General features: G+C 33.4%; 1 non-coding gene across 1 annotated transcript; it reads left to right on the top strand.

The window, feature by feature from the left end:
• Nucleotides 1–7,074: 7,074 nt before the first annotated feature.
• Nucleotides 7,075–7,193, top strand: LOC120615859 (5S ribosomal RNA). The gene has a single exon (XR_005656379.1). It is a non-coding gene; the product is annotated as a 5S ribosomal RNA (ribosomal RNA).
• Nucleotides 7,194–7,600: the final 407 nt, after the last annotated feature.

Genomic DNA, 7,600 nt, shown 5'->3' on the forward strand with positions numbered 1-7,600 from the left:
TAAACACAGAAATGGGATCTTGGAAAAAGGAAGAAGCTCAGACAGACCCAAGTCTGAATATCAGCAAACCACTGTTTGGGCAAGTTGTCACTTGGGCAAATCTCTCCTAACTTCAGTTTTTCAGGTTAAAAAAAAAAAATGCAGCCAGTATCCATCTTTTCACAGTTTTCTATGACACAGGTCAGAAGGAATTGGTATTCAATGAATGCTAATTAATATCTTGTTTCCCCAGTGATTACCTTTCTCAATTTCATCTCCTCTTTACTAGATTACAGGAGAAAATGATATTAAAAGCAGTGAGAAATCATTTTAAATAGGGAAATGGACCTTGTCACTGATGTTCTTGGAAGTCTCATAGAGAAGTTTAGATGTCATAAAGTAGAAAAAGAAGCATTTGGAGGTTTTCCATGAGCAAAATAAAGTGATCAGAAGGAGTGTTCTGTTGCCAAGAGTTGTGAGTGTGGGAGAGCTTTGGAATTGAAAAAAAAAAGAAGAAGAAGAGGAAGAGGAAATTAATTAGAAGACTTCTGTGGTGGTAATAAGAGAAGGACAGAGAAGAGAGAGTGTGAAGGCCTCAGATCAATGGGGCTGAGTGAGTTACTGGGAATGAAAGAAGAGAGAACCCAGAGCAAAGCACAATAAATAGAGTTCATCTCTCTAACGTGACTGCCTTAACTTACTGAAGTGGTCGTCACAGCTGCAACAATAGCATCTAGCACAAAGACCACCCACCCGTTTCTTCAACACTCTCAAGATATAATGCAACAGACAATAGTCAATCAGTGTAATTGACAAAGCAAGTTGTTACACACTATAGTCAGTCTCTACTCCATCCTGTTAATTTCCCCCCTCATCCACTAAAAAGCCTCTAAAATCCTATTCTATGTGTCTCAAGCCTATAACAGGAACATAAAGATGTTAAAGTTAAGATGGCGTTACTCAAAACAACACCTGTTAAGAAAAACCATGCTCCTGCAAATTAACTAAACCTTATTTGAGAAATTATTTAAATGTTTTTCTCATATGGCATGAAAATTGTTAACCAATCACCAAAAACAACAATTGAATTACTATTGCCTAGACTTCACTCGTGGCTTACATGTGATCTCCTTTGGTGTGTTCTGGCCACTATATACTTGCTATATAAGTATAAATTTAATTTATGTTTGTTTTCCTGCTTTCCACATCGTTTCTGTGAGGACTTCAGCAACAAGACTAGGAGCAATCCTTGATGTTTACTTAGCGTTTACCTATAACATTGTGTTCAGATGGATTTGTTTGTGTAATTGGAGATCTTGGAAACCATGGACTATGATGGGCAGGGTTCTTGATTTCCTCTTTTCTGTGTTGTATATTCTGTGCTCCACCTAGGGTATCATGGTAGGCATGGTGATGATGCTGAAATGACAATATACAAAGTACAGAGTGTTCACAAGAAAATATACATGTACCCAATCACTTCTTGTGAACAATAGAGCAAGGGTCATAAGCATAAAGATGTAGTGTCATTTTATATACAATTATATAAGACAGATGAGTGGCTGCCAATTTGATCATGACATCCAGATGATTTAAACACAATTCTATTCGATCTTCATTTATTGCCACTTTGGATATTCTTAGACTCTTTTTTAATTATAGTATAATTGACATATAATATTGTATTAGTTTCAGGTATAAAATATAGTGATTTGATCTTTATATTCCTTACAAATGATCACCAGAATAAGTGTAGCAACCATCTGTCACCATACAAAGTTATTATGATAATATTGACAATTTTCTCCATGCTATAAGTTACATACCTATGACTTACTGGTTTTTTTAATAAATAGGGGTTTATACCTCTTATTCCCCTTCAACTTTTAAAACTCATCCTCCACCCCGCTTCCCTCTAGCAGTGATTAGTTTGTTCTCTGTATCTATGAGTCTATTTCTGTTTTATTTTTCATTTCTTTTGTTTTGTTCTTTTAGCTTACAAATATAAGCAGAATCATATATATTTGTATTCCTCTGTCTGACTTATTTCATTAGCATACATAATACCCTCTAGGTCCATCCATGTTGGCACGAGTGGCAAGATTTCATTCTTTTTTATGGTTGAGCAATATTTCATTGTGTGTATATATCAATAAATAGGTAAATAAATGGGTAAAGATTTATTTCATTTATTGATGAACACTCAGGTTGCTTCCACATCTTGGCTACTGTAAATAATGTTTCAGTAAAGATAAGGATATATATATCTTTTCAAATTAGAAGTGAAATAGCTAGATTGTATGGTAGTTCTATTTTTAACTGTTTGAGGAAACTCCATACTGCTTTCCATAGTGACTGCACCAATTTACAATCCCACTAACAGTGCAAGAGGGTTCTCTTTTCTCCACATCCTTACCAACACTTGTTATTTGTTGTCTTTTTGTTAACAGCCATTCTGACAGGTGATGTTTCATTGTGGTTTTAATTTTCATTTCCCTGATGATTAGTGAGTGAAAACTTTTCATAAGTTTTTTTGCTATCTGTATGTCTTCTTTGGATAGATGTCTGTTTAGGCCTCTGTCTATTTTTAAATTGAATTGCTTGTTATTTTAATGTTGAGTTTTACAAGTTCTCTATATATTTTGGATATTAGCACCTTGTCAGATATATCACTGTGAATATCTTCTTCCATTTAGTAGATTGTCTTTTCATTTTGTTGATGGTTTCCTTTGCTGTGCAAAAACTTTTTAGTTTGATGTAGTCCCATTGGTTTATTGCTGCTTTTGTTGCCCTTGTTTGAGGAGATATATCCAGAAAAATGCTGCTAAGAGCGATGTCAGAGTTCAGTCTATGTTTTCTTCCAGAAGTTTTATAGTTTCGGGTCTTACATTTAAATCTTTAATCCACTTTCAGTTTATCTTTGTATATGATGTAAAAAAAAGTGGTTCAACTTTATATTTTTGCAAGTATCCAGTTTTTCCAAAACCATTTATTGAAGAGACTGTCTTTTCCCCGTTGTATATTCCTGCCTCCTTTGTTGTAGATTAATTAACCATATAAGCTTGGTTTAATTTCTGGGTCTTGTAGTCTGTTTCATTGATCTACATGTCTGTTTTTGGGTCAGTACCATACTGTTTCGATTACTATAGCTTTATATTATAATTGAAATCAGGGAGTGTGATACCTTTAGCTTTGTTCTTCTCTATCAAGATTGCTTTGACTATTCGAGGTCTTTTGTAGTTTCATATAATTATTAAGGTTATTTATTCTAGTTCTGTGGAAAACGACTGGTATTTCGATAAAGATTGTGTTGAATCTGTAGATTGCTTTGGGTAGTATGGACATTTTAATGATATTAATTCTTCCAATTCGTGAGCATAACATATCATTCAATTTATTTGTGTCATCTTCAATTTCCTTTATTAAGGTCTTATAGTTTTCAGAGTACGAGTTTTTTGTCTCCTTGGCGAAATTCATTCTTAGGTATTTTATTTTTTTGATGTGATTATCAGTGGGATTGTTTTCTTAATTTCTGTCCCTGATCATTCATTATTAGTGTATAAAAACATCACTGATTTCTAAATATTAATTTTATATCCTATAACTTTACTAAATTCATTTCTTAATTCTAATAGTTGTTTCATGGAATCGTTAGCATTTTTCTATATATACCATCATAATGGAATTACCACTTCTTTTCCAATTTAAATGCCTTTTTTGTTTGATTGTTTTTCTTTTTTGATTGCTGTGGCTAGGACTTATAATACTATGTTGAATAAAAGTGGTGAGAGTGGGTAACTTTTTCTTGTTTCTGATCTTAGGGGAAAAGCTTTTAGCTTTTAACCATTGAATGTGATGCTAGCTGTGGGTTTGTCATATATGGTCTTTATTAATATATGGTCTTCATATGTTCCCTCTATTTTCATTTTGTTGAGAGTTTTTATTATAAATGGATGTTGTGTATTGTCAAATGCTTTTTTACAGCTATTGAGATGATCATTTGATTTTTGTCCTTTTTGATGTAGTATATATTATGTTGATTACTTTGTGAATATTGGACCACTCTCTCATTCCTGGAATAAATCACACTTGATCTCCGTGTGTGATCCTTTGAATCTTTTGTTGAATTTGGTTTGCTAATATTTTGTTGAGAACTTTTGCATTTATGTTCATTAGAGATATTAGTCTGTAATGTGTGTGTGCATGTGTGTGTGTGTGTGTGTGTGGTGTCTTTGTCTGGTTTTAATATCAGGGTAATGCTGGTCTAGTAGAATGAGTTTGGAAGCGTTCCTTACTCTTCAATTTTTTGGAATAGTTTGAGAAGGATAATTATTATTAATGCCTCTTTAAATGTTTCATAAAATTCACCTGTGAAGCTGTCTGCTCCTAGACTTTTGTTTGTTGGGAATTTTTTGATTACCGATTCAATTTTGTTACCAGTCATTAGTCTGTTCAAATTTTTTGTTTCTTTCTGAGTCAGTCTTAAAGGATTATATGTTCCTAGGAATTTATCTATTTTTTCTAGATTGTGCAATTTTTAAGTCACAGATTCTTAAAGCAGCATTCCAGAGACTAAAGTCATCACTGCACGACCAGACCTAAACTCCTTGATTCCAAGTATATTGCAGTGTTGTTAGCAAAGCAGAGCACAGGTCTATTTGCTTTGGTCATAACTAATTAAATTAAAGTCTATTTAATTAGATTAATTAAAGTTAAGCTGGAGACAATTTGAGGATCAAATTAAAAACAATGATTATATTTTCCTCTAAGTGATCATGAAGAGACACAGAAATGATCTGATGCTTGAAGTAAATTACATGCTACTTGATAATAGTGGACAGTTTGGGATAATTTTACAGAAAATATAATTTTCAAATCAAACATATTTGACAACTCTTAAAATATAACAAACAAAAGATGAAATAATCAGAGAGGAAGAAAAAAATGTGAAATAAATAATGTTTCCTTACACTTTTATTTATAAATGGATAACATGCTCATTATAAAATAAATAAATAAAAACATGGGAAGTTAAAATAAATAATAATTTCATCATTGCCTCACTCAGCCCTTCTCATCCCAATTTCCCCTTTCTGGAGATAACTAAGCTCTTTCGCATATTCTCTTAGAAATTTGGTATGTATATACAAGCATAAAGGCTTCTAATAACAGATTTTTAAAGGAGGGAGCAGAGGTGTCTTGATTACTGGTTGAATTTTTAAAAGTAATCACTGATATTTTCTAAAAGTTTAAAATCTCATTTTTGTGATTCTAGTGTTTAAAATTATTTGGTGAAATATAACTCATATTGCATGTCAACTTTTTCATTGGCTGCTGAATGAAGACACAACAATCTGGTTTCATGTTGCAGAACAAAGAGCTAGACTCATTGAGACACAAATACTTGACTTTCAAGGTTGCTCTTTGCAACTATGTATGTTTTTGTCTTGCCCACAGTCTTTAGAACCTAACAGCTCAGCAATGTCACTTTAGCTGCACACTTTCTAAAACATATAGAAACTGTCACTAAATAGTTGTTTTGTGCCTAAGGTAAACCTGAATGTTTTCACAAAAGTTACCTGGTTAGAGGATAATACTTTCACTTTCAACCATTCCTACATTCCTTTAAGTGACTCTTCAACAACTCTAGATTCGTTCCCAAGTTTGTAGAATCATAAAAATATCAGGGCAGGACAAATTAGTAGGTCCAGGGGTCATAAACTCAACACCTTCACATCCAGGCTTATAAATCATATTAGAATAAAAAAAAAAGGAGTAATGGATGATGCATTTTCTCTTAAAAGCACTGAAATTAAAACAATAATTAAGATCAAAAACAAAAACCACTGTCTTGGCCAAGTAAAATGAGTCTATTATGAGAAACATCTGCAAATTTTCTAGTCTAACCTCACATGCGTTTATGTAAATTTTACGAGCTGCCTTCTCTTTTGCATTTGTGTCCAGTCCTTATCTATGAGTAACACAACAAAAACAAAACTCTAAACACTAGGAACTGAGAACTCTGCTTCTCTTAACTATGCAGTAGTGAGGGAAAAAATAGGCTTACAAGAAGGACACTAGTCATCATTAGATGACATAAAGTCCAGCCTTCCAGCTTGATAGAGACTGTCCCCAGCTTCTGATATTCATACACCTGGTGGTTCCACGTTACATCAGAATTTCATAACCAGTTTTAAAAAGAAAGCAGGCAAGCTCTTTAGTGTATCATCTAGGAGCATTCAAGAGGCCCCCTTTTTAGCAGACCACTCACTCACTCACAAGGGAAAATGGATCACACATTGTTTATAATAATCTGAAGAATTTTCCATCTTCCATAAAAGGACAAGGAATTCATTTGGCCAAGCTATCCTGAGTTAGAATGAACAGGAAGCCAAGAAAAGATATGTTGAGTGAGGCAGCGTAGTAAATTAAATTCCTTTTAGGTTTCTTAAACATACACCATAAAATGGGGATGAATTGTACTACTTTACTTGCCAACAAAAACAAAGTGGCTATAATAGCCTGACATTATACCATGTCAACCCTTTCTTTAAAGAAAAAAAAGGATGAGTGACGCTCTCACAAAAGCTTTGTTCTTGACTTTGTCATCATTGCTAATTGCAGTATGGTCAAATATGTAGAAAAAATCTAGGGCTATTGAGGGCATATGTGGATATAAACCAGAAGATTTGGGTTCAGGTTCTACCTCCATCCAGTGTAAGATCTCTTTTCAAGGAGGATACTAGGGATACTAGTAACTGTTCTGCTTTCTTCACAGGCGCATGCAAAGTTCCAATCAGAGAGACATTGTGTGAGAATGGGCTTCCCTGAGCAGGAAGTGATCAACTAGTTTCAGATTCTTCTCAGAAAACACCATGCATCCAATGGTACCAATTTACACAGTTGTTTAAGACTTGAAGCCTCTACGAGTCCTTTAAGACTTTTCTAACAAATTGTCTTACTGAGAATTTTGTCACTTAGTAGACATCAGTTTTTAAACACATCTTGATGCATATGCTTATTTAAATGGCCTTTGAAAATTCTTCCCATTAAAAAGCAGGAAGCTTTTTCAAGGTATTAAATATTCAAATGCAGGTCTATGGCCATGCTACCCTGAACAAGCCCGATCCCGTCTGATCTTGGAAGCTAAGCAGGGTTGGGCCTGGTTAGTACTTGAATGGGAGACCACCTAGGAAGAACAGGTGCTGTAGACATAAAAAAATAAAAAATAAGGGATTGTAAGCTGACAAGGTCCTTGCAATCTGAGAGGTCAACCAAGGGTTGCCTCACCTAAAAATTTCAAATGCAGAAATTAAGAATTGTTCTCCATTTGCTAAAATAATAAAATCTTATATATGAACAAGCAATTTAAAATATAAAGTATAAAAGATATTACTAAATAAAAATTATCTAAATCATTATTTCATTATTTTTTAAGCTTTATTTAGATGAAAATCATACTTTGGAGATAGAGATAGGGAATGAGAAAAGTGAGAGAGATTCTAATAATATGACACTGATTCATCAATTATAAAACATAACAGAAAAAATTTTGTCTATAGTTATAGCAGAAGTTATAAAGTCTAAGAATTAATTAACAATACAGAATGCACAAGAATTT

This window comes from Pteropus medius, unplaced genomic scaffold (assembly GCF_902729225.1).
Source record: "Pteropus medius unplaced genomic scaffold, Ma_sr-lr_union100, whole genome shotgun sequence".
Classification (NCBI taxonomy): domain Eukaryota; kingdom Metazoa; phylum Chordata; class Mammalia; order Chiroptera; family Pteropodidae; genus Pteropus; species Pteropus medius.